Source organism: Trachemys scripta, chromosome 5 (genome assembly GCF_013100865.1).
Source record: "Trachemys scripta elegans isolate TJP31775 chromosome 5, CAS_Tse_1.0, whole genome shotgun sequence".
Lineage (NCBI taxonomy): Eukaryota > Metazoa > Chordata > Testudines > Emydidae > Trachemys > Trachemys scripta.
In genome coordinates this window covers 125685522-125711452 of record NC_048302.1, presented here as the reverse complement: position 1 = coordinate 125711452, position 25931 = coordinate 125685522, and the positions used below count along the sequence as shown (strand labels likewise).

Genomic DNA, 25931 nt, shown 5'->3' with positions numbered 1-25931 from the left:
ATGTGCCTTTCACTGAAATGCAAGATGGTGAGGTTTGTGATAGGCCTTAGTTCCTGGGGGAGATTATTCCACAGCTGGGACCACACCTCAAAACACACTCAGGACTACTCCTCAGACAGACAGCTCCCTGTTTTAACTGACCACTTTAAAATTTCCCATAGTTGGCAGTTCGACATGACTGGTCTTCTGTGACAATGCGGTTCTGGTGGAACCCAACTGAGAGTGCCAACTCANACAGGACCTTGGTTGCAACAATGATCTATATGGTCCCAGATTATATCAATAACGTCACATCTTCTTAAAAGCTACATCTGATATTTTACCGATTCCTGGAGGTCTCCTGGGAAGTTGCTTCAGACAGGATTTGCTATATTTGTAATACTGAAAGGCACTAGCTGGTTTGACTGAAATTCTATATGCTTTGGTGTTTCAGAGAGGACAAAAGTATGCCAAACATATGTGGTAAAGAGAATGTCAATCTTCTTGGGTGAAGAAGATGGACAGATTATTTCCTGAGAAGTACGGCATGAATATATATCCCTTTGTAAGAGAAGACATAAAGAGGCATGAAACTGTGTTTATATACAGTCTCCCATTTGGATTTTGCACATACTCTGATAAACTTAAATTCAGGATCTCTTGGCACTCTTACTTGAGCATGACTAGCCAGAGAAATTGAAATCAAAACACTGTAAACATTGTAAAAAGAACAGGAGTACTTGTGGCACCTTAGAGACTAAATTTATTAGAGCATAAGCTTTTGTGGGCTACAACCCACTTCTTCGGATGCATATAGAATGGAACATATATTGAGGAGATATATATACACACATACAGAGAGCATGAACAGGTGGGAGTTGTCTTACCAACTCTGAGAGGCCAATTAAGTAAGTGAAAAAAACTTTTGAAGTGATAATCAAGATAGCCCAGTACAGACAGTTTGATAAGAAGTGTGAGAATACTTACAAGGGGAAATAGATTCAATGTTTGTAATGGCTCAGCCATTCCCAGTCCTTATTCAATCCTAAATTGATTGTATCTAGTTTGCATATCAATTCCAGCTCAGCAGTCTCTCGTTGGAGTCTGTTTTTGAAGTTTTTCTGTTGTAAAATAGCCACCCGCAGGTCTGTCATTGAATGGCCAGACAGGTTAAAGTGTTCTCCCACTGGTTTTTGAGTATTACGATTCCTGATGTCAGATTTGTGTCCATTAATTCTTTTGCATAGAGACTGTCCGGTTTGGCCAATGTACATGGCAGAGGGGCATTGCTGGCACATGATGGCATATATCACATTGGTAGATGTGCAGGTGAATGAGGTCCTATGATGATGTCACTTGAATAGATATGTGGACAGAGTTGGCATCGGGCTTTGTTACAAGGATAGGTTCCTGGGTCAGTGTTTTTGTTCAGTGATGTGTGGTTGCTGGTGAGTATTTGCTTTAGGTTGGGGGGTTGTCTGTAAGCGAGCACAGGTCTGTCTCACAATGTAAACGTGTTGTTGCAGGAAGTGGGGGAACACTTCATGGTTTGGAGCTAGACATGTGCTGAATCAGTTTGATATTGTTATTAAGTGTGCGTTTCTCTTCTGTCTGTTACAAGCTAATTTAGCATTGACATTGTTTGCAAGCAATGCTCCCTTTTACTTTTGGGGACTAATTAATTAATTCATTTATGAAGCTACGTTTGAAAGTACTTACATCAAAATTACTTATGTGGCTTTACATAATTAAAGTATGATGAATCAGAAAGCAAACTAATTATTTCAGTGAACCTTAGACACCAAATGCCACAGAACTTGGATAATAACAATAATGAGTTGAAAATTGCTGCAATCACAGATAGTGCTCAAAATACACATGAAATTGGTGCTGTACAAATACCTCAGGTAAACGGATTTTTGACCAGTCTAATCAAGGCTCTTGAAATAACCTGTCCCACCTCCTTGTTATTAGGGGTTGTTTATCAATAAATTTGCTTTTCCCGTAGCAAGGATTTCAAGTGAAAAGATAAGTGGATCTTCTAGTGTTAGGGTATGTCTACACTTGCAGAGTTTTCACGCAGTAAGTTTCACCGGTGATAGGGAACCGGTGAAAGTAAAGCGCTGGTTTGTGTACTCATGCCATTCCTCAGGCATCAGAGTGTGTTTACATTAGCAGCAGTTCCGTTGCCTATGAGAGCAACACTCTAAGACAGCTATCCCACAGTGCAGTTCTCTCCAGTTTGACGATGGGTCTTCTGGGAAGGATGTGGGGTGGTTACAGGGCATCCCGCATCCCTACACAGCCTCCTCTCCCCAAACACCGATCAGGTCTAGTAGCTCAGTATTGCTCCAAGCAGGGGATCGTTGCTCCGTGAGGCAACCACTGTCACCTGGCCAGATAAGTGAGCACTTGTCAAGAAAACAGGAAGGGGAGTTTCAAAGTTCCCAGGGCTTTACTGGGGGAAGGGTGGATGTCTGTTTACTTGGTATCAGAGCAGCAGAGCTGCTGGCCAGAGTGGTCATCTAGGTGGGGTATCCTCCGGAGGCTAAAAGCTCTGTAAACAGGAAGAACCTGTCTTCACTTGCACATCACTGCAAAAGCACCACCAGTAAAAGCTGTATGCCTCTCGTGGAGGTGATTTTATTTTTGCGGTGAAACTTTGGAGTTTCACTGCAAAAAGTCATTGGCAAGTGTAGACACTCCCACGGTTTTTGCGCAAAAAAGGGACTTTTTCCGCTTTAAGTGGCAAGTGTAGACATGCCCTTAGAGAGCATTCTGTTTCAGAGTTGGGATACATCACATTATTTACAACGCACCTGCCTCACTGGCACACTCTGGAAGCCACATCATTTAACAGATGCATAATAGACAGACAATAAAAATATCACACCTTGATCCATCGGTCCTTCAGCCCTCGTATAGATTGTGCCGATCACAACACAACTTCCATTCTTCTCGGATCCTGGCCTTCCTTCTCCATGTGTGGCCATGTCTTTTCACAATAAAATCTTCCCATCTCTTTGGAGGTCGGCCAAGTGGTCATTTCAGATCCTGTGGGTACCACTTGGCGACAGCTGCAGTCCATCGATTGTCAGTGAACCTCGCTATATGCCCGGCCCCTCCCATTTTACTATGCCTGCTCTCAACAACGACGTCCTGCACTCCACTCTGCTGTCTAATCAATTCATTGGTGACTCTGTCGGGGATTGAAATTCCCAGAATTCTTCTTTCCATCGCCCTCTCTGTGACAGACAGTTGCTGTTCCTCTGTATTTGTCAGCGCCCATGTTTCACTGCTGTACAACATTGCTGGCAGTACTGTTGAGTTGAAGAGGCTGGTGCGTGTTGCCTTGTTGATTTTTCCTTGGAGAACATCCTTGATAGAAATCAATCTGCTTGATTTCTTTGCGAGAGTTCACCTTCCTGATCCTGGTGCATGTTCATTTCTTGGCCCAAATAGACATATTGCTCAACTTCTTCTGTTTGCTCTCCCTTGATGGTTGTTTGGCTTTTGGCAAGGTATCAGACTGCATAAATTTTATTTTGGAGCGGTTAATTTTCAGTCTGACTTGGCTGCTTTTTGCGTTGAGTTCTCGCAGCATTTCCTGTAGTTCGATATTATTTTCGGCAATCTACACAATATCATCTGTGAATCTGAGATGGTTTAACTGCTCGCTGTTGATGATGATTCCACCCTTCCAATTCATCCACCTCATTACCATTTCGAGGCAGGCTGTGAAGAGTTTTGGTGAAAACTGTGTCTCCTTGTTTCACACCTTTCTAAACTGGAATGTGAAGGGGAGTATCAAAAAATTATATCTGTAGTGCAGTCAGAATTTGCTTCCTTTAATACTTTGACCAACACTTCAACAGACCAATAAGCATGTACTCTCAGTCCTTGTCAGTGAAGTTCGACATTCAGTTCACCAAATGAAGGAAGGAAAAGCCCCAGGTGAAGAAGGACTGACAATCAAAATGGTAAGAGCTGGAGACAAGACCTCTGGGAAACCCTTGCTCAGAGGTTTAGCCATTACTTGGAAATGCAGAAGATACCATCTAGCTGGAAGGAGTCCAACACCATTCTGCTGTACAAGAAGGGCGATCGTGAAGATCTAAAGAACTATCGTCCAATATGCCTGCTCCGAGTCTCACAGAGTCTGGATGAGGAGCAGCCGAGAGAGCAGGCAGGCTTTCAAAGGAATTTCAGCACAGTGGACCATATTTTCACTATAAACCAGCTATTGGAACGCTCAAGGGAATACAAATTCCCTTTATGTATTGCCTTCGATGATGAAAAAGCGTTTGACAGCGTAGAGATCAATGCAGTGTTGAAAGCTCTTGCAGAGCAGGGCATTGACACAATAAAAATATAATAAATAAAAAAACCCAGTTAAGATGTTCTAACTCAAAAGATAGATAAGGTTTGGGAGTGGTGGGGTGGAGGAAGAATAATATAGCATCAACAAAGGCCATCCTAAACACTCATTGAAATTAAAAGGTGACAAGTGCTATGTAAAAAATGGGACTTTTGTTTGCTCATTTTAATGACAAAAATAATGCTTTACTACTTTTTACTTTTGTTAGCCTTGCAGAGCCAGTAGAGTTGGATTTCTTATCTTCAGTACAATTGCTTCCTAAATTCCAATCCATTAGAACTGTGCAAACTCATTGAGGACATTGGGGTCCATCAGGGTCACTGTAGGGATAATTTTGACCTGAAGAGCCTTTTATTACAGGTGATGATGTACAGGAAGTTTGCTGTTTACCTCTCGGAGGCCTAGTTTAGTCAGCAGGGCACAACATGAACCCCATAATCCAATTTGTACAACTGCTTTTCAGAGCAAGGCTGCCCTTTGACGTTTGTTCTTGTGCCCATTAATCTAGAAATAGAATTGCCTGCCTCTCAAACAAGACAGAAGGCTGAATTCGGGGGATTAGGAATGAGGGTTACCAGGAGAGTCATTTATTGATTTATTTGAGCACAATACAAGTTTGTGAGCCAAATACAGCTCATTACTTCAATATTTAAAGTCACTCGTGCGGCATTTTAATGAAATTAGGTACCAGGCCTAGTAGATGTGTTTTGTTTCTCTCAATCTAAAAAAAAAAAAAAAAAAAGAGAGAAAGTGATTCACCAGTTCAGGGGTGCACAGACATGCTGGTAACAAAACTACCATACAGCTGTCCTATCCAGAGGGAGTCCCACGCTCTGAACATGAATATTATCCCGACAGCTTGTTTGTTGCTGTTTTTATTTAAAAGTATTGATTTCAGCTGGATTCAAGGAATGGTAAAAAATGAAGCCCTGGTAGGTAATGACAGGAGACTTATCACATGCCTGTCTTAGTTTTCTGACTCACATGAAACTGACTTTCTAATCAAGTATCTATAGTTTACTGTGTTGCATTTTTCAAAAGCAATCTGTGTTGCAGTACTTCTAGCTACCGTCCTCATAATAATAATAATATTGTGTACTCATATACTATGTACTACCTTTTGTCCAAGCATCTCAATGCTTTATATGCACTAACCATCACAACCCCCTATGAGTTTAATAACAAATAATTCATTTTGCTTTTGGTTTACGTGACTTGCTCGAGGCTGCAGAGTCAGAAATAAAAACTAGATTTCCTGACTGCTGGTCCACCACTTTAACCACTAAACTACATAACACGAAGATAGATGGCTGTGGTGATGGTTAGCTGATGCTGATTAGTTCATTTCAAATTCTAGATGAAGATTAACTAACTGCTTAGTGACTCTTTAAAGATTCATTATCTTCAAGCAACACCAGAAGTATTTTAAGTTTGCATAGTCTCTCTCCATTTTTCATTAGTGATCCATTTGGTAGAAAACCTGTCAAGTTATCTAGCAGTTTGATGTGAACACAATCCTATAGATAATGTTACTTAAAGTTACATTCTATGATTTTATGACCCGCTTTAGTTAGGGAAGGCTTTTTACACTTGCAGAATTGACTGCATCATCTATCACTTAATTCCAGTGGGCATGCATTTAGGTAGAATGCACCGGTTTATTACAGTGCTCAGCCTTCTATGTTATGATTTTTAGTATGGATCAGTGTCAGGGTTCCCTCCCCACTCTGAACTCTGGGGTACAGATGTGGGGACCTGCATGAAAGACCCCCTAAGCTTATTTCTACCAGCTTAGGTTAAAAACTTACCCAAGGCACAAATTCTTCCTTGTCTTTGGATGAGTACTGCTGCCACCACCAAGTGAGTTAGACAAAGATTCAAGGAAAAGAACCACTTGAAGTTCCTGTTCCCCCCAAATCCCCCCAATCCCCTTCACCCCCTTTCCTGGGGAAGCTTGAGAATAATATACCAACCAAATAGGTTAGCAAAGTGGGCACAGACCAGCCCTTGAGTTTTTAGGACACTAAAAACCAATCAGGTTCTTAAAAGCAGAACTTTATTATAAAGAAAAAGTAAAAGAAACACTTCTGTAAAATCAGGATGGAAGGTAATTTTACAGGGTAATCAGATTCAAAACCAGAGGATTCCCCTCTAGGCAAAAGTTTAAAATTACAAAAAAACAACAACAGAAAAACCCAAAACAAAACAGGAATAAACCTCCCTCTTAGTCTAGGGAAAAGTCACAAGCTAAAACAGAAGATAATCTAACACATTTCCTTCCTATTACAGTTTGTAATCTTAGATGCTTAGTTCAGATATGGCTTTAGGTTCCTCGCTGATCTGGAGAGGACACACAAAGAGAGACAAAACGAAAACCTTCCCCCACAGATTTGAAAGTATCTTCTCCCCTCATTGGTCCTTGTGGTCAGGTGCCAACCAGGTTATTTGAGCTTCTTAACCCTTTACAGGTAAAGGAGGGATTTTATGCTACCCTTAGCTGTATGTTTATGTCAATCAGTTTTTGCAATTACAAGTTACTGCCTGTTGTGGGCAAGAGCTTAACTGCCATGTTTTTATTTAAAATGTTTTAAATGCCATACTAGAGAAACTAGTGGGGAAATTATCTTTAAAAACTTTGAATTTAAATTTTGTGATCTCAAAAATGTGGATGATTATGGAATTTTAGAATGAGTAGTCAAAAATATGTCAAACTAGTGCCCATATGAATTGGCTATTTGACTGACTTTGGTGGATCGAGTGTCTTTTTGTGGGCTTGAAGCTGCTGATAGTGTATTCTGGTCTTATACTCAAAAAGCTACATTAAAAGAACATTATTAAGGTTGCAAAGTCAAACACTCCAAAATTAGGAAATGCCATAATAAAGGTTGCTGTGAAGCCTTATTTTGGTCCCCTTGTATGTATGCATTATGATACAGTCTTTAGTCTGTAGCCCGGAACTGGAAGAAACGTGCTCATTCCGTGCCCTCACCTCCCCAGTCTCTTTGCCAATATTAGTTCTCTCCCATTTCCCAGCTGCTTGTCAGTCCTGTTTCCTTCCCCCCTTCTTCCTCCCCAGCCCAATGATTCCCAATCCCATTCTCCTTGCCCAGCCAGTCGCACTCTCTCCCTAGCTCCTCCTCTGCTCTCAGTTCTTTCCATTCCCACACCCAGTCTTTTTTGCCCAGCCAGTCCGTCTCTGCTCCCTTGCCAGCCTGCAGTCTCAGTCTCTGCTCACTAGGCTCTGTGTCCTGGTCTACTCCCCCAGCCCTCCCACACAACACCCTAGGTCATCTGCATTTGAATCAGATTTCTTTCTCCTCCACACTGCCTGGCTGCTGACAGGAGTCGTTGAGAGCACTGGAAAAAGGCTCCCTGCTCTCAGTTCCAGTGCCTACCTAAGAGAAGCCATTACAGGGAAAGTCCAGCTTTGTCCCGTTAGCCTGGGGCTGGAGAGACCATTCTCAGTTGCTCTGTGGGACTGGCAAATGTATAGTCCAGTCAGTCATAGGAGCTGGGAGGGGATGTGGCATGCTCACTTGCTCTGTGGGGATGCAGCACGCTCAGTCGCTCTGCAGGGATGGTGCATGCAGTCTGGTCTGCTAGAAGAGCTGTGAGAATCTCAAGCATGCTCAGTGAGGATGCAGTCGTCTAAGATTTTAGCTGTTAAGCTCTAGCAAGTCTCTACAGAGCACATACAAACTGTGATTTTTTTCCCCAAAGGCTTATAACTTGGCCAAATTTGTGTGGATTTTCATGGAGATGGCAAAAGGCACGTCCCTGACACAAAGGCCATCTCCTGGCCGAATTTCAAGTCCCTGCTCCAAGCATGCAAATGCAAGAACTTTGCAAAGAAAAATTTGCCAGAAATTTTTTTACATTGAATGTATTTTTTCCTAGCCTCGTTCTCAGAAATTGCTGAACTACTTTGGCTGGTCTGCTTCAATCCAGTGTACTTAGCTTTAAATGGATACTGTCAGCTAGAAAATACAGTCAGTTTCAAAAGGGGTGCAAACTAGTTTCAGGTCCTACACCTGCTTCTGCGTCCCCCCAGCCAACTGTTGCAGAATTATGATTACATATTCCTGTTTTTTAAATGCTGATGGTCTACCTTGTTGCCATGGGAACAGAGGCAGGTGGATGGGTGAGTGATTATACACAAAGTGCTGTCACGTGTTCAAAGTAAACAAACTAAACAGATAAAGAACCTCTCTCTACTCTTAAGTATTATATGTTTAAGTAAATTCAGGTATTTGTGAATTATGCATTAATGTAAATCGCTTGTGAGGAGATGTGGACAGTCTTATGTTTTAATATTGATGAGCGAGGTGCTATGCCTTAGTACCAATTTGCCCTCTCAAAGTATTTAAGTTTCTCTGTGTTTAACTGATTTTTTTTCTCTTTAGTCACTACGGGTGAGACCATTTTTTTCAGGAGTGGGGGAGGAAGGTGGCTGAGAAAATTCCTATCACAGTGTGACCAGATCCCGGGGGTACAACCTGGAACTGTGGGACTGCTGTGCTCCTTTAACTCTCCAGCCAATGTAGTTCTTTTAAATCAAGGGTTAGGCTTGTTTATCTTCATATAAGGTGACCTGTATGTGATTTTTTTTTTAATATTCCAAAGTTTTATAAAGCAAGTACTTTTGAGAAACACAAAAAGGAAGGCTTGTTTATCTTCATATAAGGTGACCTGTATGTGATTTTTTTTAATAGCCCAAAGTTTTATAAAGCAAGTACTTTTGAGAAACACAAAAAGGGAGAAATTAACCCCAATATTCTATACACACGTGCATGTGCACACTAGCCCATCCATCCCACTTAAGCTGTATAAATCACTCGTGTGTCCTTTCTTTACTGGGGAGAATTTCATCTGAAGTCAGAACATTTCAGAAGGCAGAGACAACACGGAATAAGTAATAATAATTGGAAGATATATAAACAGTACACAGGTGAGAAGCAAATATTTCAAAACTTAAAACATCCAACTAAAGAAACATGGTTGTATATAAATAGGATTATCTTCTCCACCAACGATTTCAGGGAAAAGTAGTGTTTAACATCATATCAGCAGGTTGTGGGTAAATCCAGAGATTCAAATAATTAAACCCTTTGTTCAATAATAATCTTAACACCTAGGTCTTATATAGATTCCTTGACAAAGCAGAAGTTTTGCCTTTTAACAAACACTAAATTTTCTTTCTTTTATGAATTGAAGTAATGCACTAACGTTAGATTTGAAAATAACACTTTAGTTTTAATATAACTAAATTTTAAACATCTAACCTTCAAAGTGATGGTCCTGTTTCCAGCAAAGAGACAACAATTAGTTGTACAGTCACTGGTGAAAGTTAATACAATGAAGCAAGGTAATAGATTTCTTCATAATAGTAGTATAAGACTATGCTAATATTCTAATGCAAAGATGGAATGCTACAAAACTGATAAAAGAGTGATAAGTTGCATTCTAAATATGTGTATTTTTCATTTAGAATGTACCTGCAGCTGGGATCACTGCAATTGTTCTGGCCACAGATTTATGTGATGAAGTGAGTTTAGCAGGCTTTGGATATAACCTTGGTCAAAACAACACATACTTGCACTGCTGTGGCAATTTTTGCATGGCTGCCATGAATGGACAAATGATGCATAATGTGACAAGTGAAACAAAATTTCTACAAAAATTGATTAAAGCAGGGTTTGTGAAGGACCTCAGTGGAAGACTAAACTGTGAATTCTGGCTTTTTTTTTTTTTTTTAAATACAAGTAACCTAATTGTTAGAGGGCTTTCCCTTCACCCTCTCCTCTGGTTCTTGTCACGCAGACAGAAAGCAGAAGACCAGAAGTACAAAGTGCAGGCAATGAGATGTTAGTTCCAAGCAAGCACTCTGACACCGCAGAGTGTTTATCCCGTGTCCCCCTTCCCAGCTCTGATGCCGCAGAGCCTTGCCTGTGTCCCCATTCCCACCACCTCCTTTTTATCAGGCTCAAGTATACCTGCAATGCATGCCCACTGTCCCACCCCTCACAATTTATGGCCATGTTACGTTTTGGGGGGTCTTGGGTCTGGAGTCTTTGTCCCACCTTTTTTGTATCCCATGGGAGGGATGAGGAATGAGGTTGGGCTATGGTCAGGGACAGGCATTTCTTTGGCCTTTTAGTGTTTTATACCTTCCCCTCAGTCCTGCCTTGCTCTTCCTGACTGGTTGCTTGACTTTGCCTTGAGATAGGAGTTGAGGCAGCCTTTCAGTGTATGCTCATATATTACACTTCCATAACACTTTAACTGCTCTACCCCTTATCTCTTCCATTATATTAACAAACCCATCTGGCCAGGCAGAAGCAACACACATAGTGTCTTTGTCCTTTGTTCACATATATTAGTATAAGATATAAGAGTATCAAAAAGTCAAACCCAAAATTCTATCTCAGGCAAACAAGCCTATATACTAACAATAATGACTGGAGCTTAATGACTGGATTTTAAAGGTTCCTGCAGCCTGATCTTGGATGGTATTTTCACTGCTCTCATTCTACAAGCACTCTGAAGAACTGCTGATCTTTGTTTCCCTAATGCTTTTTAATGTCAAATTCAGGTGCTGTACATACACACACAAAAAACACAGAGCAAGCTCTCAGGGGAAGGGAATCTAAGCATAAAAGACAAACCACAAAGGGATTCTGGTCTATTACTGGGACTTCTAGGCACTATAACAATAAAAGTAATAATAATAATAATTGATAATAAATAATTAAAAATATATTAAGGCCAGTTTTTACTTTTGCATATTTTTCCTGGATAAGTATAAATACAATCTGAAGTTGAGAGAGATTCACTTAAAATATGTCATGATTTAAGCTGTCTGAAGAAAAACAAAAAAAGTTTTTATATATAAATCTATAGATATAGATATCTATCACTGCTCCAATTTAATAGTTGACAATAGATCTCAGGCAATCTAGAAAGAGGAGACATTATTGATAATAATGCCTCATTCTCCTTTCACTTATGGCAGGTTAATTCCATTAATTTCAATGGCGTTATTCTTGATTCTCCCTGGTGCAAGTGAAAGGGGCATGAGACTCCTACTGAACAAACAGCCAGTGTGTTCTCCAGCTTCTTGAGGCTAATGTAGATGAGAATATATTTATTGTCATTGTAGTGTTATCCTGAGGTTTCTAAACATGTTTATATTAAAAATACTGTACCTATAATGGGGGCTTAACAAATTTGCGGAACAAGCTAAAGTAATCTTGTATCAAAAATTTTCTTTTATAATAGCATGTAGATAATAGGAGACATAGATGCATATTCAGCATTCAGTACAGGTTGTATGCTTTTTTCACTGTTACTGTGTGTGATTTTTTTAAATCTGGGTGTATAGAACGTGTTAATTTTTCAACTTTGAGTGGTAGTAGGTTGCAGCATCTGTCACCTGAAAAGGGACAAAACATGAGATTCCAGCTGATCTTTTCAATCTTAAACTATTTAAATTTGTGGGTTCCCGCCACTCTACATTTCTTTTTAGTAGGGTTGTAACCTATGTATATATAAGTCTTTAAGTAATTCTAAATTCAGATTTGTGGAGTTATTTAGAAGATGGCAAAAAGATAAACCTAAGAACAGTTCAGCAATTTTGGCTTGAAAAGGTATTGACCTTTTCAAGGCCAAAATTTTCAAAATTTTCAAAAGCCAATTTGCTTTGGCAAATTTTTACAATAATTTTGTACATGCAACATATGGATTACTACTTATTGCTGTGTGCATATAGCAGTGATACTCAGGTTGATTTCAGCTGGAGGCAAGCCAATGTCAATTTGAGATTTTGAATGGTAGCATTATATGTGATTAGTTTGTACAGTGCTGTGAACATGTAAAATTACTCCTGGGGGAATTCTGCCCCACTGCGCATGTGCAGAATTTATGTCCCCCATAGATTTCTTTGCTTCCCTGCAGAAAAATGACTTTCTGATGGGGAAGCAAAGGGAAGCCCCAATAGTGATCATGCGACCCTCCACAGCAGTACATTTAGGGTGCCCAGGGCAACCGGCAGAGAGGCAGGGGACATGACTGGGGAAGACCAGGCTGGTGGCTCCTACCCTGTGCTGGGCTCAGCTGCTAGTCCTGGCTAGGCTGGGGAGAACAGGACTTCCTCTTCCCCTTCATGGCATCTGGGGCTGGGTCAGACCAACCCCCACATTTCTCCCACAGCTGCAGGAAGCTCTGCAAACTCCCTCCCCCTTGCTTCCTGCACCCTCTCTTCTCAGCTGCAGGTGGAGGGATCCCTGTACAGGGAACTGCTCCCCCATCCATCCAATCCCCATGCATCCAGATGCCCTCATACCCAGACCCTCCCACCGAGCCTCAGACCCCTGCACTCAGAACCCCCACGATGAGCCCTACTCCCCCTGCACCTGGACCACCTCAATGAGCCACTTGCACCTGGATCTCCACCCCACTGATCCCCAACACACCCAGCCCCACCGCTGAGCTCTCTCCCCCCGGCTACACCCAGACCCCACCCTCCTGATCCCCAACCACCTTAACTTGGACCCCACTGCAGAGTCCCATTATCTTTGCACCCAGAACCCCCCAACAAGCTCCTGTGCATCCAGATCCCCCCAGCACCCAGATCCCCCACTGAGCCACCCACACCCAGATTGCCCCACACAGAACCCTTTCAACCCACTTCTGGATCCCTCCACACTAAGCTCCTTCTCACTTGGATCCTACCTTGCTGAGCCTGCCTGCCCACACCTGGTGCACCTGGCATGGAGGGGCAGAGCCCTAGGGTGTTTCTGGTGCAGGCTTGGTCCTTGTGCTGTGTCAGGATTGGGTGCAGCCTCACTGCTGAGTCCATGGGGAGGGGAGGGGAGCTGCAGAGTGATCGCCCACATCTGGGCAGCCAGTGGCCTGTGCTCCCCAGTGCCATGCTGGAGCCTCCACATTTATTTGACAAATACAATTTCAAAATTTTAAAATATTGTGCGCAGAATTTTTTTTTGGTGCAGAATGCCCTCAGGAGTATAAAATACTAAGTTATGTAAAGTGCAGGCAAATGGAGGAGTGTAAATATGGAGTGAGAACACTCTACAAAGCATCATTATTCTCCATGACCAGGCGGTAACCCAATGGCATTCAGATTGGGGATGGTGACCCACTCTTGAGCTTTTGGGAGGCTTGGAAAGAGACTGAACAGAAGACCAACCTCTTCTGTCAGTGAGTGCCTGCTGATAATTTTGGATTCTAGTGCTGCATCCTGGTCTTGAGACAAGCTGGCATGGAAAGGAGAGATATACGAAGAAGAAGCATGAGGTAACTTTTGCCACCAAACCTTGAGTCCTTCATCAAGGCGAGGTACTACTACCTAGCCAGTTGTTCCCCATTTTGAAGCTGCGGCATATGATTTTTTTTTCCTTCCAAAGTGAAGCATTTTTTACATTTGTCTTTGTTGAATTTCATCTTGTTGATTTGAGACCAGTTCTCCACTTTGTCAAGGTCTTTGGCATATATGGATCAGGCGCTTTCTGAAGACTTCTGCTCTGGGCAACAAAATACAGAATGGTAATCTGAACAACTTGTTTGTTTCGGTAGTTCGAATTCACATATGCACCCCTTTTTATGTTTACCAGCTGTATGCCTACAGCTCACTTACGTAATGGTCTCTAGTCATAAATATGCTTTAAACAGAGCCAGAAAAAATCTTTTCACGTGTGGCTACAGTTTTGCCTTTTCTCCTGGGAGGGATAAATTGTTTAAAGAGAAGACATCTAGCGTTTGCCGGAGTTAGTCCTCCGGCAAGAGGGCAGATGGGCAGCATGTCAGCTGCAGAGATGGCCTTCAGCATCCCCCTCTAAACCTTGGGGAATTTGGTGGTATTAGCTCATGAGGCCCTGTCAGCAGCATAAATTTACATGTGGTTCCCCTCTGTGTTTTGGAACAGCTTTTGGGAAGGGAGCCCAATGTAAATTTGTACTCCCAGGCACCTGAGTGTGAATAAGAGACAAAGGCCTAGGCCCTCAAAGTAGGTGCTGTACTGCCCTTGAACTCAATGGGTTTTAGGTGCCTAAATACCTTTGATCATCTGGGCCAAAGAGCCTCCATCACCTCAGATAACTGGGTTACGACACTGGAACCCCATGTCCCCACTCCTGGGTGTAAGAATTCTAGGGGACGCTGTAGTCCAAACACATAGCATTTCCCAGCCCCCCTCCCCGAAGTACAACCTACCTGGGACTTACGGCTTTCTCAGGGCCACAGCACATCAGTGGCGGGTGTGGGAGTAGACCCTAGGGCTGGATACCCTGTCTCCGACCTTAACCACTCGTCCGTGCTGCTTCAAGTTTTCTGGTTTAATTTCGACTCACTGGTCCTGGATTTCCTTCCTCACCAGTAAAACTCTGTGTGTTACAAGTCAATGGAGAATCAGACTTGTAGGGTCTAACCTATTAACTATAGTTCATCAAATATTTCAAATAACTAAAGACAAATTCCAGTTATTTTTCTTACTTGCTAATGCACTGTTAATGTGATAAATTTTTGTGGTTTAACAAAGAAATTTTGTTATATTTGACTCTGATTAAAGTACTTGTGTGTATAATAGTTGCACTTTTCAGTCCACAACTTACACTTAAAACAGACCTGTGCTCCTTACAGGCCTTTGGGCTGAGAAGGACAACAAAGAGTTACACACGGTATCAAAGCTTTGTCTCATGTTTGTCTCCAGCTGGCTGGAGCCTCTTCTATTTACACCAATTGTCTGTCTTGTGGTCAGGCCAAAACCAACTAGTTTCTGAACTTCCGTGTGTGTGAGACCTGTGTCAGCACAAAGCATTCATAATCAGCTCTGCCTTTCCCACCCTTCTTGTGTGGCTACCATCCTGACTAAAGCAGTGTTTTTCAAACCGGGGGTTGTGACATGTAAGGCAGTGGGTCGCCTTGCTCTGGTCAGCACTGCCGACCGGGAAGTTAAAAGTCCTGTCGGCAGTGCCTACCTTTTCCGACACTGCGCTGCGCCCCAGAAGTGGCCAGCAGTGGGTCCAGCTTCTAGGCAGGCGGACCATGGGGCTCCAAGCGCAGCCCCCGCCCCGAGCCAATGGGAACTGGGGGGGGGTGTGCTTACAGGCGAGAGTTGTGCAAAGCTGCTTGAGCGCCTCCGCCTAGGAGCCGGACCTGTTCCTAGCCATTTCCGGGGTGCAGCGTGGTCCGCGGTGCCAGGACAGGCGGGAAGCCTGCCTCTGCACCCCGGCTGCACCGCAGACCAGGAGGCGCCGGAGGTAAGTCTGTGCCTCAACACCGTGGCCCAATCCCCTGCCCCAGCCCTGAGTCCCCCCCAAACTGGAAACCCTTCCTGCACCTCAACCCCCCCATCTCCACCCCAGATCCTGCACCCCCAGCCCAGATCCCTGACCCCCGCCTGCACTCCAACCCCCTGCTCCAGCCCAGAGCCTGCTCCCACACCCTGAACCCCTCATTCCCGGCCCCACCCTGCAGCCCTCACCCCCGCACCTCAACCGTCTGCTCCAGCCCTGAGCCCCTCCCACGCCCCAAACCCCTCATCTCCAGCTCCATTGGGTCGCAGGCATCAACAATTTTCTTCAACTGGGTCCCCAGAAAAAAAGTTTGAAAATCACTGGCCTAAAGCAATAATTAATTGTGTCACAGACAGTTCTGAGTGGTGACTTGCCACAAATCTGCTCTTTTTCCATGTTCTGATGCTGTCTGCGGTACTGTGGCAGGAGTAGGCCACATACGCAATCATGTGTCAATCTATTAAAACCCAGTGTTACACATGATAGTTACTGAAAGTGGTCAACAAGAACACCACATGTTGCGCTGCACAGAGAAAAAGAGCCGTGGCAAAGGAAATGTCAATGTTTCCCCCACACGCACGTCTTTTCTAAAACAGAAAAACCCAAAGCACCAGGAACTTTTAATATGTTTGGAAATAAAACTCACAGCCAACAGCAGTTCTGAATGCTCAACGGCTTTCACAGCAGCGAGAGTCTGATTAAATACCATGAGAGTCTGATTAAAAAGTTCTTTGACATAAATGGGATTCTTGGACTTTGGATCAGGCCCCTGTGAGCCTGATTCTGCCAAGTGACATCAAAGGGAGTGGAGGGAATCAACTGGGTGTAAAACTGATGCTTCTAGGGTCTTTCGTTCCATAATCTCATAGGAATACTCTGAAAGGCAATGTGCTGCGCTATACGTGTCCAAAACAGCTTTGAGTAAATTGGATTTTTTTTTACAGGGTCGAGGGAGAAAGGAGGCGAGGGCATGGGTATATTCCAATAACGGACAAGCACCAGAAATGTGGTTTGGATTACTCCCTGCCCCGTCTGGATGCTCATCTAAAGCTCTGCATTTTCCCTCCCACTCCGATTCTCTCTCTTTCTCATTCCTCTTAGTGCCTTGGGAAAACATCAATAAATGATTCTTCTCTTTCCCGCCCGCCATGCCCATTACTGAGGTTCTTGTTGTAATTTAGATTGAATGTGCTGCATTTGGATGCATGGCTTTGTCTATACAATACTTGTTTCTGGTGATCAAAGGGTCAGAGGGAAGCCTTCCCAGGGTTTGTGGGTTTTCAGTAACTTCTTGAATTGAGGACACAGCGGTTTGTTGTGCTTTAAATAAAAGACTTATCTGGGCATAAGTGGCAACATGAAAAAAGAACAGGAGTACTTGTGGCACCTTAGAGACTAACAAATTTATTAGAGCATAAGCTTTCGTGGACTACAGCCCACTTCTTGCATCCGAAGAAGTGGGCTGTAGTCCACGAAAACTTATGCTCTAATAAATTTGTTAGTCTCTAAGGTGCCACAAGTACTCCTGTTCTTTTTGCGGATACAGACTAACATGGCTGCTACTCTGAAACATGAAAAAAGACACATATGTGAAGGAGAAGAAGGGAGCTGTTGGGTTCAGAGGCTTGGGCAGAAGGAGGCTTAGGTGGAGACAATGGCTATGTAGGCTAAAGCAGAGTTGGGAAGGGGCTTGAAGGTGAAGATGAGCCTAAACTTGGTGAAAGAAGAGGAGCAAGCACAGGGTTTCATGATTGGAAGAATATGATTTTGTTGGGGATCATGAGCCAGGCATGAATTCCAGAGATGCTGAAGCCAAAGAACATCAGAATGGCCATATTGGGCCCGACCAATGGTCCATCTAGTCCAGTGTCCTGTCTTCTGACAGTGGCCAGTGCCAGGTGCTTCAGAGAAGATGAACAGAACAGGGAAATTATTAAGTGATCCATCCCCTGTCATCCAGTCCAGCTTCTGGCAGTCAGAGGTTTAGGGACGCCCAGAGCATGGGGTTGCATCCCTGACCATCTAGGCTAATTGCCATTGATGGACCTATCCTCTATGAACTAATCCAATTCTTTTTTTGAACCCAGTTATACTTTTGGCCTTCATAACATGCCCTGGCAATGAGTTCCACAAGTTGATTGTGCATCGTGTGAAGGACTTCCTTTTGTTTGTTTTAAGTCTGCTGTCTGTTAATTTCATTGCGGGACCTCTGGTTCTTGTGTTATGTGAAGGGGTAAATAATACTTCCCTATTCACTTTCTCCACACCAGTCATGATTTTATAGACCTCTAGCATGTCCCTCCTTAGTCATCTCTTTTCTAAGCTGAACTGTCCCAATCTTCTTAATCTCTCCTCATACTGAAGCTGTTCCATACCCCTAATCATTTTTGTTGTTCTTCTCTGTACCTTTTCCAATTCTAATGTATCTTTTTTGAGATAGGGCGACCAGAACTGCATGCAGTATTCAAGGTGTGGGTGTATCATGGATTTATATAGTGGCAAGGTTTTAGTGATGAGCTTAGATACAGGTCAGGAAGTCGAAGATAATGATGGGAAGGTTACCAGTCCGAGGGATGGGAAATATAAATGCCTTTTAAAAACATTAGGCACCATGTTAGCTCAGCAGCAGTAAGTTGCAAAGCCACGTTCTACTGGGAGATGGCCTTGACATGTCTAATATTTATAGCACAGCAGGGTTGCAGCCTAATGGAAGCCTCTGGGTGATACCATAAGAATACTAGTAAAATCTGAGCTAGCAGAAGCCGTTGGATTACACTTGGTCTCAAAAAAGGAGAACGGGGTATAAATTTGCACTTGTGAAAAGCATTGGCATGGCGGCCCGGTGGTGAGAGAACAGGTACCGAATGGCCAGTCCCTGTGCAAGCTTCCTCCTGCAGCTCCACTAATGTGTATCAACCTTGTTCTGGAGGGATCACCGACCTGGTCAATGACTAGCTCAGTCTCCAGGCCCATTCAGTCACATGCGTCTCCAGCAAGGGTAAAGAGATTCCTAGTCTCTAGGGCCTAGATATATGTCTTAGACTTTTTTTTTTTTTAAGTGGATTGTTCCAAGGTGGCATTTTAAACCTCGTCAGTTCTTATACAAGAGCCTGGGAGGTGTCTGTCCCATATGGGCTGCAAGGAGATGGAGAAGAGCTATTAGATCATCCAGTACAACCTTAGCTGCTATGATCCTATGGAAAGAAAGGAGAAAGGAACTCCAGATCTGTTTTGTCACACCTTCTTCTAGCAGTTTCTCCCACCCCTCCTGTTTTCAGGATGGGCTGAAGGGGAGCAATTAGCCTATTTCTTTACTACTTTATAATGCAACAGGGGTGCCATTTAGTTGGGGCAGGGGTGGTCTCCTGCTTCCCTCCCTTCCCCCCAAGTTTCCATACAGGAGGCCTGGGCCAGGCACATGTCCTACCCCCAGATGAATCTAATCTGCAGCACAGCCTGAGTGTGGAATGTGAGTTCTACAGAGTTCTATGCATCCGATGAAGTGGGCAGTAGCCCACGGAAGCTTATGCTCAAATAAATTTGTTAGTCTCTAAGGTGCCACAAGTACTCCTGTTCTTTCTACAGAGGAGAGGTGCGGCTCCCAGCTTGTGCCCCTGGGGCAGGGAGTCAGTATTTTGTTGTTAAACAGAGGCAGGGTGATTAAGATAAGAAAGGACTGGTAGTTAAATTAAGGATCAGGAAATCCTTAGATGAGCCTGTAAAACAGGAATCCCTCTGTGGAGGGTGGGGTGTTGACAACAGAACACAGGGGCCTCTGAAGAAATACAGCCAAGGTTATATTCAGGCTGTGTACCCTCAGCTTATGTCAGCCTGTGTCGCTCAGGGTTGTGAATGAATCACTCACGTGAGCGACATAAGTTACACCGACCTAAGCGCTCGTGTGCACCGCTTCTCCCACCGCCTTAGCTTTTGCAGCTTGTAGAGGTGGTTTTATCTATCCGCGTTGGCAGAGCGTGTCCTCACCAGATGTGCTGCAGCAGCGCAGCTGGATCGGTACAGCTGTGCCACTGCAGTGCTGTACATGAAGACATGGCCTTAGAAAAGAGGGAGATGGGAGGCGAATAGGTGAAAAGAAGGGGCCAAAACCCAGGGAAGGGCTAGCAGTGGTACAGAGATGTTCCCACTCTACCTGTGGTACTTATGTGGCCCCATTACTGTGATATCTGAGTGCCTCACAATGTCTAACCTATTTCTCCTCACAGCCCTCTGTGAGGTAGAGCAGTGCTGTTGTCCCCATTGTACAGATGGGGCACTGAGGCATAGAAAGTAAAGGCCAGATTTTCAAAAGTATTTAGGCACCTAGTGGGATTTTCAAAAGCGCTTAGACGGTTAGGTGCTTTGTAAAACCCACTAGATGCCTAGCTGCATCTTTGAATTCCAAAAAAACCTTTGAAACTCTGCCACTAAGGCACTGACCTGAGGTCATACAGGAAGTCCATGGGGGAAGTAGAACCCAGGTCTCTGAGGGCTAGCTCCGTATTCACGGCACCAGCCTATGTCTCTGCTGCATGCTGCCAAAAAGGGGACTCTGCTAGTTGGGAGCAAAACCAAGGCGACCAGTTCTCTGAGGGCTTGTCTTCACTACCCACCCGGATCGGTGGGTAGAAATCGATCTCTTGGGGATCGATTTATCGCGTCTCGTCGGGACGCGATAATCGATCTGCGAATCGACACGCGTACTCCACCAGCCCAGGTAGGAGTAAGCACCGTCAACGGGGGCGCCACGGCGGTCGATTTGCTGCCGTCCTCACAACGGGGTAAGTCGGATCAGATACGTCAAATTCAGCTACGCTATTCCCATAGCTGAATTTGCGTATCTGAAATCGATCCCCCCCCCCCCCCCCCGTAGTGTAGATGTAGCCTGAGACTCCAGCACACGGTCCCAGGAGGTTGGCGTGGCTGTCATGGTTGACAGCATGAAAAGCAGCACAGAGGTCAGGAAGGACGAAGAAAGAGAGAGAGAGCGTGAGAGTCACGTGAGAGGAGATCACTAAACCCCCAAGGGGTGGCAGGCTCTGCCCGAGGCTGGGCTGTAGAGCAATGGCTGCTGGGCAATTTTACATTTTAACTGAAAACCATTTTGGTTTGTCATTTTTTGTTCTGAGTTCAAGAAAAGGAAGGAATAAGGAAGTGTCATATGAGTATCAGATGTGCTTATGCCTCAAATTCTTAGGGTTTCCGCTGTATTCAGGCCAATTCCAGAACAAAGAACAGAAATTGCCTCTACAGACGATTATTATCATGATTTGTATTATTCACTGGGCACCATCTGTGTGCTCAGCACTGTTCAGAATATAGCAGAAAATGTAGTCCCTGAGCCAATGTGTATAAAATGTGTAGCCCTGATAAGATGGCTCAGACATTTAAGTATGAAGTGTATTGTTCTTGAGCACATGTTAATATCTATGAGTGGAGGCACTGACAGCTATAGAAGTTTTACCTGATTAAGCACTGGAAGATTTGACCCTCCCCCTCCCCCCCCCCAAGTTTCTTTTAAGAGGAAGAGCTGCCCAGAGCTCCTCTGTCTGTTTATTTTCCTTTCCTGCCTGCAGTGGCCCTGATATACATCAGAAGACTCCATTTTTTTCTCAACTTTAAAATGTGGAGTTTTTTTGGTGTTTGGTTTTAGATATTCTCCTGTGAGAACTGCAACTCACTCAGTGTAGTGTTGTTATACCAATAGAATAAAAACCAGCAGGATCTTATTAAGAGGGATAAGGCAAAGATGCCACATTTATTGTAAATATACTGATAAAGCAAAAGATAAAAGTAAACTATGTTGTTTGACTACTTATTTCTTATACACACACACACACACATACATATATATATAGAGAGAGAAAAAGATTCATTCACACAATTATTTATTCAAGTTCTGTAAAGGTGTTATAGTTACCAGCCTAGAAGTTGCTCATGCCAAGTTACTGGCCAGGTATCTTGGTCATGAGGATGGAGCCGAGTCTGTGTCAGGTGCACCTGATGCTCCTGGAGGTTGGCAGCAGAACCAGAAACTCAAAGTCATCAGTCTTTAGAGTCCATTCTTATAGGAATTAATTCCTATGTTAGTCTATGGGAGCTGTTTCATCCTGCTGTTGCTGACTCAATCAGCAAATGGCACATTCCTGTCCAAAGTGGCACATTCCTGGTGGCTCCACACTGTCCAAAGTTTGTGTTTCTCAGCCTTCCAGGTGATGGGGTGGATCCCAGTTTACCCTCCGGGAGTTTCTGGTCATCCACTTGACACATTCTTCGGCCTCTGGATACTCCTTTTCTAGGCCGGCACCTCCCTAACCATTCATGTATACCAGTCATTCATCAACATACATTCCATATCTTAACCATATTTTAATTTACTGTCTCCACCACTTTCGGGGTGTGTGCTAATTGATTTGAAACTCCCGGCCCTTTAATCACAGAGGGTGGGGGTCTGTCCTAGCAGCCCTTGAATGAAGTGAAAGTCACTTAACAGCTTATAGTGTTTGTTTACATTGTATCAATTACTTCAAGAACAAAGTCAGTTAACTTGTTTGTAAGTTTTACATAGTAGTAAAGTATCTTTCACAGGATAGATATAATCAGTGGTTTCTACAGACAGTAGCTTACAAGTTTTAACAGAAGACCCAAAAGATTTTTGTACTTGGTGAAACTGTTGGATTTTAAAGTGTGGGGGACAAATTATGAGGGGGTCACTGTCACTTGGGGGAAATCACTGTTAGTACCTTCTTTTATATCCCTACACTGTTGTGTTTAAGAGCCTTCTGGAAAGTAACTAGCCTTTAAATAGAAATGAAAGAGGTTTTGCCAACTCTCATGGTTTTGTCATAAGTCTCATGATAATTGTTTTTTCTTAAAGCCCCAGCTCCTGGAGTCAAGTGAAGATGTGATGATTTCAGCCTTCATTCTTAAAGAAAAAGTAAGTTTCTAGCCTTCATGGCTGTGGAGAAAGCTTCAAAACGTAGCCCCAGTGCACCCTAAAGGCCCAAAAAGCAGAAGGCAAATAAAACGAACACAAATCTATTGTTTTTAAATAATTTCAGGATTTTTAAGCCAATTTCATTTTTGGTGAGCCTGATTCATGATTTTTGAACATTTGGGGTGGGCAATATTGTGAAAGTGACTTGAAAGTGTCAGTTTCACCTCCTGTTTAAAGTCAGTTTCTAGTCTATTATTTGTGGTGAGGTAACATCCCTAGAGCACCAGGCAGGTGCAGTATAAATTCACGGGGCCTTGCCCTAGTAGGATGTTTCCAAAAGTTTATGATCTATTCCAAGCTTGGTGACTGCAAAAAGTAAGTAGCCTAAATGATAGAAAGTAATCTAAATATTGGGGGGGGGGGGAATTGTTGTATTCAAAAGTTAGTAACAAAGTAAGAATATACATTAAAATTTTAAACCTAACCAGTGTCCTTTAAATGACTTGCCAAAAGATGTCAGAACATGTTAGTATTGGAGCTGAGAGGGTCTAATATTTAATTTTCTTCCTTTATATAGGAATTAGATACAGTGCTCCTGTCAGCTAATTTCTAAGTTATTATCTTTAAAAAAAAAAACACTAGCGTTTTCAGGTGCCTATGTAGCCCCTGGAATCACAGTTAAAGTTGCCCCTTTGCCCTCCATGAAAATCTGAAATGGCGCCCCTGTTCAAACGTCTGGGCTATAATGGAGATAAATCCGCTATATAACAGGCCTGAAGACTCAATGCCTCATTTCAAAGCCCAGGGCTGTTATGTTTCTTGCAGTCCCGTCAAAGTGGAGAGTCTCAAGTGGTTTAGAGAACGAATTCCAAGTAGAACTCCAGAGAGTTACGGCTCTTTAACAGGGCAGAGCATGTTTTCCTCCTAACATGTTTTCCTCAGGCACAGAAAAGGCATGTAATTTACATTTATGGGATGTAATGGCAATTGAAAGTGAATGCAGAGCACCACCTGCTGCCTGACCGGAATACTGCTAAGAATTTTGTAACATGGGCAGGGATAGGCGCAATATCTTCTTATACTGTAACTCACAATGTTAGTGAAGTAGGGCTGAGAGAAAGGAAATACATGACAGATCAGGGGTTCAAAAACTAGATCAACAAATCCTTTTCTCACTCTCGCAAAATAGGCATGTGGCTATTACCTGCCACTTTGGACACTGTCCAACTAGAAATGAGCCCCGAAGAGCTCTGTGAATGAACCGTTTGCACTTGTGTGTTGCACTAGGTTTGTAAATAACTTTCCATAGCCCGGGTCTGGCGCTTACCAACATGAACCAAAGCATTTTTTATCACGCTAGGGCCTTGCTTCATGTGTGTGAGTGAATATGGCTCACAGGTGATTCCATCCTTCAGGGCCCACTCTCAGTTTAACACAATCTTTGTAATCAATACCGGAAAAAAGGGTAAAGAATCTTCTAAATGCTCTTTTAAAAGAAGCCAGGCCTAGGTAGTTCAGTGCTCTGTGCGTGGGGATTCAGGCTCCCAGCTGCCTTTATTAATAGTCACGCTTATTAGCAACTAAGATTTCAATAGTGCCTTTCATCCACAGATATCAAAGTTTTCAACAACCTTCTGAAATTTAGTTAAAGGCCAAGATTTCCAAAAGCAAATAGTGATTTGGGGGGGCCCCACTTGAGACACCTTAAAGGGGATTGGTATTTAGAAAGTGCTGAATATTCACCCTGTGAAAATCAGCCACCTTCAAGGTGTCTCAAGTTGGGTGTCCAAAAATCACTGGTTACATTGGAAATGTTGGTCAAGAATCACTTCCCCCACCACTGCCATGCAGCCTCCTCGGGGGTGGAAGACACGACAAAGATAAAGCTGCTGAACAGAGGTTCTCAGAACTTTTTAGTGTGGCCCATCTCTTAATTGGCAGCTTGGCTTGTGGACCCCTCTCTCATTTGTCATCAAACATGACACCTCCCTCCATCCCATGGGGTTCATCTGCCTTCTCTGTGACAATTGCAGCAACTGCTTACATGGAGAAGAGACACTAGGAAAGTATTTAATGTAGCATCTGGAAATGAAGAGGTGGACACTAGTGCCCTTTGACCAGCCTGCTCTGCACGGCCAACATGCTTGTGTTTCCCAGACAATCAATAGTCCATGGGCCATGCTATGGGAGCCACTACACTAGAAAATGTCCTTTAGGGACTAATCCTGCACTGACTGGAAGATTGCCTACATGCTCCTATCAAGTCTTTTTCCATCTCCAATTTCTGTGAGGGCAGCAGTTTAGGATAGGATGTGCAGAGGATACTGTATCCAAGGGCCAGCAGGTTAGCGAGACGTTTGCCACTGTATCCCTGCAAACAGCAGCCACGCGCTTGCTTCTCCACGTCTCCCACCGGCATCATGGCCCTTCATCCCATGCCTTTCCTCCTGCAGGGAACTCCCAACCCAAGTTCCTCAGTAAAGCAACTACAATGTTGTTCAAACTCCACATCTGCTGATAAGTTGCCGGTCATTAATAGCTAGGCAGGTGGCTGGTTATTCTGCCATTATTATTCCTAGTTTATTTAGACTTTTAACAAAATTCCTTTGATGTGAGCGGTGCTCATTGTCCCTTAGCTAGGATGTGTTCCTGTCACTGCTACCCCCTTCCCATCAGTAGTCCCTTTCACATGCTTGAGTCTGGTCTCTAACCTCTCTGGGCCAGGGACTGCCTTTAAATATATATATATATATATTGGAAGTTTTAACAGGTTTACACATCATTGCCATGTCAATATCAGAGCCAAAATGACAGACAGTGAGCGTGTGTTAACGTGAATGTAATAATCAGATCTCGCTTGGTACCAGTTTAAAAGAGTGAGCCTCTTTCCACTAACCGGGGTGTGTTGTTTCTGGTGATTTTATTAAACTGAGGGCAGCTTCCGATTACACATTGAGTAAACTGGGCATTTCTACCAAATGTTATTATTTTAAAAACTTGACACGTGTGGTGGTTTTTTTTTTCTTTTGCAGGTGAATGGAATGTGTCTGAGTACTGAATAAATGATAACCAAATATCTAAGTAGCTGTTTGTCCTCTGGGATTGCCTTTTAATGTGTATTTGTACAGCTCCTAGCACAATGGGGCCTGTAATCCTGATTGGGGCGCCTAGATGAAACTACGAATGAAACCACAATGTCTATTACAAGCATGCTGTAATACTGGCTAGATCTGAACACTTGTAGTGTGGAAAATAAGCCAAACTTTGCCAATTCATCCCATGTGAGCTATCAGGTAGATAGGTACCTGAAACCCTGATGCACAGAGATGTG

At 43.4% G+C, this 25931-nt stretch overlaps 1 pseudogene; it reads left to right on the top strand.

The window, feature by feature from the left end:
* On the top strand, positions 1-25636 carry LOC117878369 (annotated as a pseudogene).
* Positions 25637-25931: the final 295 nt, after the last annotated feature.